The sequence below is a fragment of the Pezoporus flaviventris genome, unplaced genomic scaffold (genome assembly GCF_033815535.1).
Source record: "Pezoporus flaviventris isolate CSIRO_AGI_PZ_B2104156 unplaced genomic scaffold, CSIRO_AGI_Pfla_v1 ptg000002l, whole genome shotgun sequence".
NCBI lineage: Eukaryota > Metazoa > Chordata > Aves > Psittaciformes > Psittacidae > Pezoporus > Pezoporus flaviventris.
In genome coordinates this window covers 5,193,920-5,207,226 of record NW_026892550.1, presented here as the reverse complement: position 1 = coordinate 5,207,226, position 13,307 = coordinate 5,193,920, and the positions used below count along the sequence as shown (strand labels likewise).

Sequence of the window (13,307 nt, the reverse complement as noted above, 5' to 3'; positions counted from 1 at the left end):
TCCCTCAAGCCAGGTGGCAAAGAGGACTGAAATAAGAGGTGTCAAATAGAGGAAGCATAGGGAATGGGATAGGGATTCATGCTGTGACAGACAGTGATTTGCTCCCCCACCACCCTTGCAGTCAGAGAAAAGCACATTCGAGCTGAGTTCCCCTTGGAGAGGCAGCGTTTGCCTCAGTACTGAGGGAACAGCAGTGGAGCCAAGCTCAATGCATTGGGTTAGGCAGGATGAGCCAAAATGGATCTTTCCAGAAGAGACTGGAAGGTCAAGGACAGAATGAGAAGAGATGTCTCCTCCAGGACAACAGTTCTCAGTGGATGCTACTACTTGGGGATGTGTATTGTCACCGAGTTAGGAAGACTTGACCCAACTCTGCCATAAGATCCCACCCTAGAGCCTCTCTACAACAGCTCCTGTCATACCCGTGCCTGAGAGTGGATTCAGGAATGATAACAGACACGGGGCACTTGCTAAACTTCAGTGCAAGGAAACACTTTAATCTTCAAGTTCAAGTGGCAGTTCAAATGAAAGGAAAGCGATGTCTCAGCTGATAATTTCAGGTTACCTGTCGTCATCTCTGGGTTTACACTGCTTGGGCACCAGTTCTGCTGTCTTCTGCAATCTTGCAGCTATGTAATGAGCCCTTCAAAACTCAGCAGACTTCATCAGCCCCTTCTGGTCTATTAGCCAGACCCTTGGCCTTCTCAGAGCTCTGCAGAGGGAATAGCTGCCTTCCTGTGCCAGGCTTGTCATCTCACCAACATTTAAACACATAGATTTCCAAACACACCTGGATCAACAGTGCAATCTAATCACTGTGGGAGCATGGGGATGGGGATCAGATCCCTCCAGCAAACAGGGGTACAAATGACTGGAGGGATGCTGGTTGTGCAGGGCAGAGCATGAGCTGGGCATCTGCTTGGCAGTAGAGGGTTTCAAAGGTGTTGGTGTGCATGTGCGTATCTCTGTGGGTGGAAAGGCGGAGAGGAAGCATGAAGGGGTACGGGATTACAGCTGACTGAAAGCCCATTTCCCAGATGCACAGTGATTTGCTGCTTTCAATTTTTCTTAAGAAATCTTTTTCTCTGTGTGTGTGTATAAATTTCAACCTCCCAAAAGATGTTCTACCCCCCTGCTGCTCACAATCTAACATTTAGCTGTGAAAGATGTTTACAGGGTCAAATTAAATCCCTAGTATTTGAGCCAGTGTCTCAGCATAACAGAGCAGAGGTATCTCTGTCCAAGCAGCGCTGGGCCCTCTGACGCAGGGGAAAATACGCAATAATATTTACCTAGCACAGACAAAAATGGTACGAACACAACCGTCCCCTCCTCTTCTGGGGCCCTTGCTGGAGACAAACAGCTCAGCGGTCTGGCAGTGATGGATAAATCTCAAAGGGCAATATTTCAGCTTATATAAGGGGATGGGGCTCCCTGCCAAGACAGCTTCTACGATTTACATCAGGGAGGATTTGGCTGGAGATAAATCAGGGAGTCATTCCCCCCCGCGGAGCTGCGGTACCAGCAGCATTCACCTGTCTGCCCGGTGTCAGAGCCAAGCTCATCCCCAGGGCTCCAGGTATGAACTGCACTTTTGGGGTGCCCTCGGAGAGGTAGGCACTGATGGTGATGAGAGGCGACGGCAAACTCAGGTGTGCATAAACACTGGAGAAATAGGTATGTGGTTGGAGTGCTTTCCTACAGAGGAGAAGGAACGTGTCCTGGCAGGGGGGCAAATTGCCCCAAGGGATCAATGTTCACCTCCCTACTTTGCCCCCATCTTTTGTGCTGCCAATCTCTTGGCCTTGATCTGCCACCACCCAGCACCCTGTCCAGAAGTAAGCAGGACTTCCTGTACTTATCCTCCCTATGCAAGCGTTAAGATGAAAAGCATGGTAAGCAGCAGGAGTCCCAGCTCCCCTTGCTTACATCCCCACACAGCTGCTGTGGGGGAATCATTCTGGGGCTGGTGCGGACTTGCTCTCCAGGATGAGGCTGGGAGGACCAGTGAGTCAGAGCTGTCTGCACCAGAGCTTGTCCTGGGGCTGCTCTGATGGAGCTGCTCACATGCAGCCCTCCCTTATGTCCCTGCTCCCAGCTATAGCCAAGCCATGATGGTTTGGTACCAGATGCATTTCTAGCTCCTGGTCATCTGGATCTGCTCAGGAGGGGTATTTGCTCCTGAGTTTTCACCCATACATCCATCACTTGTTGTAACTCATAAGCTAATAGGGTGTAAGCCACAGCACTCTGGTGTAAACAGAAGCGGTGCTTCTCCCTTTTTCCTTCTGCTAACTGGATTCAGGCACTTTACCTGGGACTGCTGGATGGGGGTGAAGCCTCAAGGAGCTGAGGGCAGGCCAGGCTCCACCTGATGCTCACTGGGAGGTCTTCAGCTGCTGGAGATGGAGCTTCCTCTGCCTCTGCACTCCATGCCTATTAGCTTTGTTGCATAAATAAAAAGCAATTTGCTCCTGATTGTTTGTATTTTGTTTTGATACTCAGTGGGCTCACAGCATGCAGAGGAGGCACACACATGGGGAGTGCACCAGTCTCCCAAGAGAGACCAATAAACCTTTAATCAGCGCAACAGGAAAGAGCTATCCTTTAAGATGCTTTGGGTATGTGTATTACAGAAGGACAGAATGGTACCTGCTTAAGAGAGCCCTGCTGTAGATCCCATCTGCAGATCTTGCAGGGAGTTCTATAAAACAAGGAGGAAAAGGTGCTTCAAGTTTTGTAGACTGCAACTTGATGTACGGGGGGGTTAAGAGTTTAATCTGACTGCATTTGATCTGGTTATCCATTGCCTCTGGACAAGATTGGGAGTATCTCAAACACCATCAGACAGAAGGGTTTGGGCTACCTGTGTCCGCATGGATGCTGGAGGGACACTGAAGGCCATGTCCAATGGCATCAGATGCCCATGCATAAACAACTGAATTGAACCACAGTGGTACCTCTTAAATCAAGTCATTGTCAGAGGGAAGGACTGAGCTAAGATCTCCTGCAAGAAAGGCTTGTGCCTGTTTCTGTAAAGAGCACTCATATTACTGGATACTGTACAATATCAAAAGGTTTCTGGTCAAGGCTGCTGTGAAAGCTCCTTAACAATAAGAAAATATTTCCTTATATTTGCCGTTTGATCATAACAGGAGACATTTTAATCAGCATTTCTCAGCCTGTCTGATATATAAAGAGCATTTTTTTCTGTTACACTGCCCTTACAAGTGTCCTACAGTCTGTTTGCTCACAAACAACAGTGATCATCTTTTCTAAAGGGAAAATATGGCTTTCTTTTTCTTAACTGGGCAAAACTCCTACTGAAGTTGGGTTCTGTCAGAAATGATGGGTCTCAGCCCAGGTCAGTGTCCTGGGGGGAAAAAAGGGAATGAGGACAGATGCAGAAGTTTGTCAGCACAGGGTGGCCCATGTAAGGGTCCCAGGAGACAGCCATTACATAGGTGCAGAGGTTGAAGATGATGGCATTTGGAAGATACACAGGGAAGAAACAGCCCTGGAGAGGTGCTTCCAGCCAACCTTTCCTCTCCCTCCATCTGCTTTTGACCTGAACTGCAAGACCCTGCATCTCTCTGTCCTGTCCCAGCACATCTCTCTATCACCTATAAATCCTACATCCACCAGGACAAGTGGATGAACAGTTTGGTTGGGAATGGCAGAGAGGCAGCTGATGATACTTTTCCACCATAGGTAAATAGATGTTTTGATGCAGGAAGGCACTTTGGGGCTATGGTTTTGGTCAGTAATTAGCTGGAGGCAGCTGTGCCTCCTGGAGACATGGTGTCCTAAGGCTATGTCCTGCTGATTGTGTCCTAAAATAGCTCTGCTGATGGGGATCCAGCCAGGATCATGTGAGTGCTTTGTCTGCCCTGGGTCCTGCAGCATGGAGAGAATGTTGTACAATAAGTTGCTGCACATCCTTCAACTCAGATGCGCAAAGTCTGCAACACCTCAAGCTAAAACCAGGTAAGCTCCAAGGGCCATTGTGGTTTGCAGTTACTAGTATAATACACAGAGAATTATGATATTCAGCTGCTTTGGTGTTGCCTACAAGTTCCTCTTTGCTTCTCTTTCTGATATTTGCAGTGTGCCCAGGGCTGTTGTAATGCTGCTGATGCTGAGGGTGAATCTGGTTTGTGCTGTGAGGTGTTGTAAGCACTGGGCACTTGCAGTTCAGTGCTTCCTCACAGAGACATAAAACTTCCCCAGTCTGAGGGATTCCCAAATTCCAAGTATGTGCCCAGTGGCCCCCATTTGTGCAAGAACAAAGACAGACACCAAAGGCACCTGCTTAGGAGCATTCAAAACACAATGCAAAATCTAAGGCTGTGGCTTGATACTATTTCTACTCCTTCTGTAACAGCTCAGTTAAAAGGCATTTTTGCAGAGGAGAATGTGACACTTAAAAGGTAACATATTCTTTTCACCTTTCAGTTTCCAATTCAGTTTGTATCTTAGCCCCAAGAAGCCATCAGGAGCAGCTTTTCTTTCAGCCTAAAATCTCTTTTTCATGCACTGGATGTCAGCGCTCCTGAAAAGATTAAATAAGGCAGAGGTAATGTAGATTTAAAGAATTTTCCAGATGAAGTGCCAGAGCACTTTGAACTGAAGAAGAAAGGGGTTGCTGTGGGGAGACTGGTCGGTATGGGGGGAAGGCACCGTGGAGCATTGCCCTGCAATGTGCCTGTGGATAAACGTGCTATGCCCATGGAGTCCTGCGGTCTGGAAGAGCACCATTAACTCTGTTCTGTGGGCACAGTGTGATACTTGCAGTGTGCTGGCACGACAATGCATAACAGGGCTGCATGCCCACGAATGTCCCTGGGGAATGGTCCTTTCTAAGAGGTCTAAGGGCTGTTCAAAACCTGGGAGCTGGAGAGACCTTGCTCTGCTGCCCTGGTGTATATTGAGTAAGGCACCCACCATACTGACGGGACAGAGGGGGCCTCCATCCCCCTTAGTCTTTGCCCAGAAATCCAACTCTGCATCAAACCAAAACCCATCCAAAAGGGATGCTAGCATGGGAGGAAGAGCTGCAAGGCCAATGCTCGTGCTCTCTGTGGCTGTTCAGTGGCCATCTCAGCTAGGGAAGAGGAACTGGACATCATCAGAGTCAAATGTTGCTGCTACCACCAGAAAAAGAGGCATCAAGGGAAATTTCTCCTGCTTGTCCTCCACCCTGCTTCAGCACTGAGGGCGTCTGGGCAAGAAGATGAGCTGCCACAAAGGATAAATTGCTCCTGTTATCTCCAGATGGATCAGGTCTCTGACAGCATGATACCAGCCCTTCAGGAGAAAAGTTCAAGGGAGATATGTGGAAGCACTCGCTCTGTAATGCTTTCAGAAGGTGCAGTTACCTTCTGGCCATGAGCAGTGGGCGAAGGGAGAAGGAGGGGGAGGAAAAATGTTTAACAATAATAATAACAAAAATATTAAAAAAAACCCAAACAAAATAATAATAATTATATATATAAAAAAAATCCCCTTTGCTTTTCAGTAGCAGCTCTTCCAATGCTCCCAGACCAAATTAACTCATGAGAAATTCCTGGCAGGTCGGCATGAATTCCACAGATAGGTGAAACAAGATTTGGAGGTAGAGTGAATAAACAGCTTCAAGTCATGCAAAAGGGCACTGGAGTGGGTAGAAAAAGAAGGCAGGACTTCAGCTCCGTTTCTCCTCTCTGGTTCTGTTTTCCTTGTGCCATTTGACCTTCAGGAATACCATGTGCTCTGTGGGCTTTGTGTCTCTATTTGGGGCATCCTTATTGAAAGACCTGCAAGGCAGCATGGAGAGCCGTCAGCAGACTGAAGCAATTTAGTTATCTAATGCCATTGAGCAGATACTCATCTCTGCCTGTTCAGGCTTGTTCACCCTTCGGGATACATGGGTGTGTATGTGTGGGGCAGTATGGGATTATGTGGGAGACGAAGGCAAGATCATAAATACAAGTCTTGACAGCAACTCAAGGACTGATTTTTGGGTGTTCTGTGCCTGCAGTTGGCTTATTTCTTTCAAAACCCTTTCTCACCCCCCTGGATAAACTTTTAGGGGATGCTAACATGGCGATCTCTGGTGAAAACCACCTATTTTGAAATCTGACTGTGGTATGAATGGTGAGCTCTTGGGAAGTTTGAAACTTGAGGCACATCCAGATCCAATACAAAGCCACTGGGTGTATGATAACACATGACCATATCCTGCTTCTGTAGACATGTACAATATGTCTCTAGAGATACCTTGGATTCTTCTCATCAATTTTGGGTGTCCATTGCCTTTTTTTTCTTTTTCTCTTATTAGGGAAGAACCCCGTGCTGTTGACTTGTTAGGGACATTCTGTGCAATACTTCTGGGTAGGCAGGTATAAGCTTTTGAATTGTGTTTGTACAGCTCCTAGCACATTGGTCCCAGTTCTTCGTGGAGAAAGCAGGATGGAGGCAGAACTGATAGTAAGCACGTTGATGCTGAGCTCAGTCCTCCTCTATCACAGGCAGCTCATGTCCAGTCCCAAAGCCACCACTCAATAGCTCTTCCACATGTGTTCACCTCCATCAGAAAAAAATGTTGCCCTGCTATGTATAACAAACTTAATACTTTATGTCAAAGACTCAAAACTGTATTGTAAGATGCAGGAAATCTTAAGGGCATCTTCTGTCATGACGTGGGAAAGAAATGGTCAAGTAAAATTCCCCATTGACTCTACAAAGAGGGTCACAGCCCTTACTGCAAAGAGAAGGAAAGAGCCCAGCAGCTCCTGCCAGGCTGAGCCAGGGAAGACTGATTCCTGGTCCCAAATCTGATGCCAAGGGAAGCCCAGAGTGTGTGATCCAAGATAATTCTTACCCTGGAAGTGTTTAACACCTCCAGGAGGACCAGTTCTTATGTCCTTGCCTGCCTTTATAGCTCTTGTCAGCTCAGGTGCCTGTAAGGCAAGTGAGGAAACCATAGGAAAAAAGAAGAAAGCTCCTCCCAGATTGTGCAGACACTCATGAACAGCCTTGGGTCATGATCAGTCCCATGTGGACAGGGACATGACTCTGCCTGCTCACCCAACAGCCCTTCTTGGACACACCACCAAGTAGTGCACTCATGGATTTATCATCATTTGGAGGCAGCAAGGGCGTAATTTTTTGAGTGCACCCACGGAAACCTCAGCCCCAAAGCCTCTGAGAATCACTGCTCCTTCATAAGTGTAAAGTGGGCAGCCTCAGGCAAGAAAAGAGGGCAAAGGCAAGGTGGCTTTCAGCTGTAGCCTTAAATATTGCAGCACAGGTTGGATTTTACCCCTTGCATGGGGCATTGCACATATCCTTGGCTACCCAGGACCAGGCAGTAGCATCCTACTTTTGCTGTGTATCCCCCTGGACCCTTCACAGATGTGAACACAGATGTTCTTTCTCCTCTGACAAAATTCAATGGGACATTTCTTCCCCTTCTTTCTCCCTCTGTTTTTTGTTGTATTCTTGACAAGCTGGAACTCCATGGGGGGGGAAAGAAAAGAGCAGCCCAGCCCCTGGTTCTCCCTGCATCCTGCAGCAGTGCCCATTTTACATGGTACAAAGGTCATTTAGCATAGCTTGAAGCCCTCAGCAAGTTGCACAAGGCAATTTCATCTGATCCGTGATGGAATTCCACTCAGCCAAAGTCCTTATTATTATGCATTTTTTACACATTAGGATTTTCCTTTTGTTGGCAGCCAGATCTCTTCATGAGGTGTTAAAAAGTGCAGAGGGGCTCTCTGCTCCACTTCGGGTAGCTAATCCTGCCTTTAAGGCTGGGATAACTGTTTCATTATGGAATGGGCTCAGCTTTAGAGCTGCTGACGTTTGCTGACAAGGATCTCAGAAACCAGCACAAAACCTGTGATGGAAGAAAACTCATCTCTGCTTCTTGCAGGATAGCTGCATCCCAGCAACGGCTGTGAGGCTACCTGTGATTTCTTCTGTCTCTCCCAATTCTAGCCCCTAATTTTCTAACTGTTTTCCAAGCTGGCAAACATATGATGGCTCATTTGCACCTGTGAAAAGAAATCAATCCCAGTTTGATGGATGATATGGCAAACCTTAAAAAATAAAGGTTAACTGGTGGAGTTAAACAAGTAGGTTCTCCCCCAGCACTGAATGGGCAGAGTTGCAGGCAGAGCAAGCATCTGCTTCATGCCAATCATGGCCCCATATCTCCTGGGTAGTCAGAGCAACCATTTTATTAAGTATCGTGGTCCTTCAAGTACTAATTAGATTACACCTGGATTGAAAAAAATCATAGAATAGTTAGGGTTGGAAAGGACCTTAAGATCATCCAGTTCCAACCTGCCTGCCATCACACTAAACCATATCGCCCAAGGCTCTGTCCAGCCTGGCCTTGAACACTGCCAGGGATGGAGCATTCACAACTTCCCTGGGCAGTGCATTCCAGTGCCTAACCACCCTCACAGTAAAGAACTTCCTCCTTATATCCAAACTTCTTCCTTATACCCAAGAAATACATAGCCTTTGTTCACAGGCCTTACAAAATAATATCAAGGTCTATTAAAATGCTTCTGGCTAGAAAAATAATCAAACCCAGTCCTTCAGTCAGTGGGGTATTTCAGTGATTTTAGGCTGTTTTGACTTCATCAGAACAGATGAACTCAAACAGGAACAGGTGCAGAGAAAAGCAGCTAGAATGGAGCATAATCAGGACCTGGAAAACCTGTTTTATGAGCGAGAACTAAAAGAGATTGGCTTGTTAAGCCTAGCAAAATGAAGGGAACATGATTGCTGTCTATAAATACATCAGGGAAGTAAATACGAAGGAGGGAAAAGAGCTATTAAAGCAAAAGGCAGGTTTGGCACAAGAACAAATGGATATAAACTGGTCACTAATAAACACAGTCAGGAAATTAGAAGATGTTTTCCAGCCACCTGAGCAGCACGGCTCTGAAACAGGCTTCCAGCAGCAGTGGAGGGAGCGAGGGCTGGGCTTAGTTCATACTATGCTTGGGCAGTTTCTGGCATGGATGGCATGTCCTGAAAGCTGGGGGCCAAATTCAGAGTCCTGGGAGATCCCTGCTCAGTCCTACCTGTCAGTACAAATATTCTGCAGCAGGTGAGGAGGAAAGGAAAGATAGAAAATGGTAATGATGCTGGCAGTTTGTTGGGAAAATGCTGCTCCTGGAGCAAATAATGTCTCAGGGAGTAGAAATAACCAGCGAGAAGATTTCAGCCAGCAAGATGAGAACAGATAACGAAATGTGGAGTAGCAGTGAAATGATTTCCCAGCAGAGCTGGGAATGGCCCTAAACCTTATTTCTTGATGACAATATGAGTTTCCTTCTATGAAATGCAGCAAATTCCAGAAAAGCTATATAGGACAAATATCCTGTAAGTCTACAAAGGGACCGCATCAGTTGTTAGCAATGAGCAGGCTGCGTTTGGTGAGTTATGGCAGGATAAACTGAATTTAGCTCCCTTTGTCTCCTGCCTTCTCCATGGACAAAATTAAAAAATGGGCAAAGACTTCCCTTCAACACACTGCCTAAGGAACACGGGGTGAATTAGCATAGCTATTTAATTCCCTTGCTGAAAGTGCCTTTTTTCCCTTTTGATTTAGACAAACTGAGAAGTTTAAGCAAATTCAGCAGTCTGGCACAGACTGGCTGAAGCTTGTCTGCTGCGTATGAAATCCTGAAGCAGGCTTTGGCTCAACAGACACACACTGTTTTTGTTTTGTGAGGAAACCCCAAGTGTTATTTGGAGTCATCGTCTCACAAACGCAGGCACAGAGCAGAGTGGTCAAGCTGATTCTGTTCTTGCCTGAGCAAAAGGCTTTTGGTTAATGGGTTTTTAAGTGATCTGACGTTCAGTCGTCCTCTTATGAATGATAAGAGTTGTTAAAAAAAATATAGGCCTCTGGTTCTGGTTTTGTTTACAAACCAGGGAAACCTCTTGTGCTCCATGGAGGCCCCAGGATACAGAGGGAAATAACTGAGAAGACCTTGATCCCATTCCCAGCAGCTCCTCTACCTAGTCACTGGTGGCTCTATAAGAGCAGTCTCTCCAGATGTAGTTCCTATCCTGTTTTTCTGGTTTCTCAGGTATGTACCCAATTCTTTTTTACAATTAAGAACATACTGGTCCCCTGTCAGTAATAATACAGGCAAAGAAAAGTAATGCAAATAGTTACCAAATGACCAAAGGGACTAAACAAATCATGACACCTCTAAACAGACAAATAACCCCTGGTACTAGGACGGCAGCGTATCAACGCCAGCATGAATCAATATCAGTCAATGCTGTAGCATAAGCCAATGCCATATGTACTTCAGCAACCCAAAAGCATCACAGGCATCCACCCTGGTTACATGATACATCACGTTCTCTTTCCTTTCCTATGATTCAGTTGTTAACTCTGATAATGCCATGGAGAAACCAATCAGACCCAAGACTAGTAACCAGATAATTAGTAGCCTAGCCCTAATGGTTCAAATGCGAGACCAAAGATGTTTAGGAAGACATGGGCAAGGAAGCTGCTGTGTTAAAACACGGTTACAAGTGCACAACAACCCATCGCTAAGAAACATTTGCTGAAAGTCATTTACTCAGAGACATTTACTGCATGTATTAGCAGGGGTAATGCAGAAGAGACAAATTCATTTCCTGGCTCATGATTTCACATTAGTATTTGCCTTCAGTGGCTTCACTCTGGAGATGATTTTTGCCCAGTCCATACGCACATACTATTATTTGTCGTGCTTGCATTTCTGAAACTCAGATCTGCAGTGAAGCTTGAGAAAAGACTACACAGAATATAGAGATGTGGTGATGGCCTTAAACTCTCTATTTTGCTAAAAAGTGAGATGAAAAAGCACTCTAACATGCTTACAAACTGGGTAGCTACCAGGATGTAAAGAAGCAATGCTGTTTCAGGTCTGCAAGCTAGGTGAAACCTCATTGCTATTTTGGGGGCGGTGTTCAATGAAGGTGGTGCAATAAGAGCTGCATGGCAGTTGCTTAGTCCCACTGAACTCCCAAACAATGCCTTTGAGTGAAGAAATCATCCATGCTATGCACTATACAGAGGAGAATGACTGCCTGATTAGTGAGTTTCCTGTTGAACGGGTGCACTGATAAAATGCCGTATGAATCAACTAATGATCAGGCTGTTACAGGAACACTTATTGATTTAGTTTGCAAAGTGTCTTTTCTTTTTGTCCCAGAAATGCCCTTGCTGCTTTTGCTCATCCTTTAGAATGAAATTCTTTTAGAGAATGGAAACCCTCAAATGACTCTTGAACTTAGGCTTGTGACTTCATCTTACTTAGCTTCTATGACAATTAGCTTCTGAAGTAAAAAGAAGGCCACAGTCTAGAAACGAGACAGGGTGTACAATTTCAGTTAGAAAGACGGAGACAAAATGGGCAGAATAGGAGGGAAAAAGTAGGAAGAAAGGAGAAAGCTGAAGGGAAAGAAAGCCATATCTGGGTGTGTTTAGATGTACATACAGTTTAGCATCACACTCAAAGGAACAAGATACCTGAACAATCAAACTACAGCTCCTTGCATCCTGTTCTGAAACCTTGGAGAACAGGTTGCCTTCCTCTTGAGAATGGGAGAGAATAAACACTTTGCTGGCCAAGCTGTGCTTCGCAATCAAATCCTCTTGTATGCTATTTTCATTACTGCCCCATGGTGGCATGGACCTCCCTTTCTAACAACGTGTTTTTGGCCTGTACTGAAGGAGAAGGATCTCCCTCTTCTAGCCTTTATCCCATAGCCATTTCCCTGATCCAAAGCCAGGAGTAGCTCATTGCGAAAAAGGACATATTATTCACACCAGCCTGGCTAGGCACTTATGGGTAGATAGATGATGATCCACATAATACCAAAGTGCATCTAAACAGCTTTTTTGAAGTGGTGCTGTGGCAATGTAGCTCATCACTTGATGTTGAAGATGGCAGAAGTTTCATTGGCTTCAGCCCAGGTTTTTTTGCAGATCACTCCCTGTTAATCACTTGTGAGCTATTTTACATCTTTCAGAGCAAGCCTCCTGAGGCAGAGGATCCTTACTGCACTGGTTGGAGGCATAAGCTGAAGTGTGGGTAATCTAACCTTGGAAAGGTGTAGGGTGAGCACATCAGACAGAGCTGCAGTTAGACCCAACTCTGTTATTAGCCCATGGTCAACTCACTGATATACCTGCTGTGAAGGTGTACAACTGTTCTGCCTCATTTCTGGGCTGAGAACCTTTGCAGGCCATTCAGGCTGGATGTCAGATGGAGAAACAGGGTAATGCCACTTTGGAGTCCGTTCCCATGAGGTGCCAACCTTGCGTGGCACAAATGTCATGTAGCTGCTGCTGTTACAGGACTTCTTGCTTCAGGTTTTGAGTTTCTCACTGTACCCAAACTACAGTACAAGAAATAGGTGTCTTCTGGTTTGGATCTGACCTGAAAGCAAAAGCAGGCAGTATCTTCTGATCACCAGAGCTCAGAGGGCTCCAGCTCCAGTTTTGATCTTTTTATTATTTATTTATTCCTCATGTACACTTAATCATTTCTACCTGATGTTAAAGATCCCTTGTGTCATCTGAAAACAAACTGAAACGTGGCTAATAAATACATACATGCACAAGTACTGCATCATGACTGCCTACTCCTACCTGATTATTGCAGGGACTCCAAATTTCATGCTGTTGAAATGTATTTAAACATGAATATCAATTTGAGGCTTCAGTTCTGATCACGCTAGATGACTCTTAACAACCATGACCAACCTCTCCTCAAATCATTACCATTCGTATAGCCACAAAAGGCAAACTTGATGAGAGAATGAGAAGCTAGTAGGGTCTCAGGCTAAGCATACAACAGTGGGATAGCTATAAATGAACCTTTTCAACCATAAATTACATGTGGCCAGTAATTCCCTTTTCTCCCTCTCTCCCTCCCTCTCCATCCTCCCCCTCCACTCTGAAAACCCTGGGACAAAGGCTTGCCTCTCCGAAGGATGCCTTTCTGGAGGATTAAGCAGCTTTTGTTGACAAAATACAAATTACAACTCCTTTTCTTGGTGTCCCGCCTTCTCAGCTGGGCTCCGGTCTCTGAGGGACAAGGCTCTATTACCCCTGCGTAGATGAAGAGCTCAGAATAGGCAGATGTAATTATTAACACCATTCAATGGAGTGTCTTTCTGAATTATCAATTAAAAATCTCTACTGTTTTTCCCTTGCACTAAATAGAAAGCTGATGGCAGTTAATCTATTGTGCAGCAGAGTTTTAGATGCATATTTAAACAGAGTGCTTCTCTGCTTT

At 45.6% G+C, this 13,307-nt stretch overlaps 1 long non-coding RNA gene across 1 annotated transcript in view; it reads left to right on the top strand.

Moving 5' to 3' along the window:
* Positions 1 to 3,894: 3,894 nt before the first annotated feature.
* LOC133275052 (uncharacterized) overlaps positions 3,895 to 13,307 on the top strand; it is a 42,174-nt gene continuing 32,761 nt past the window's right edge. The window contains exon 1 of the long non-coding RNA XR_009745380.1: positions 3,895 to 3,987. This is a non-coding gene — a long non-coding RNA (uncharacterized LOC133275052). The remainder of the gene's footprint in view (positions 3,988 to 13,307) is intronic.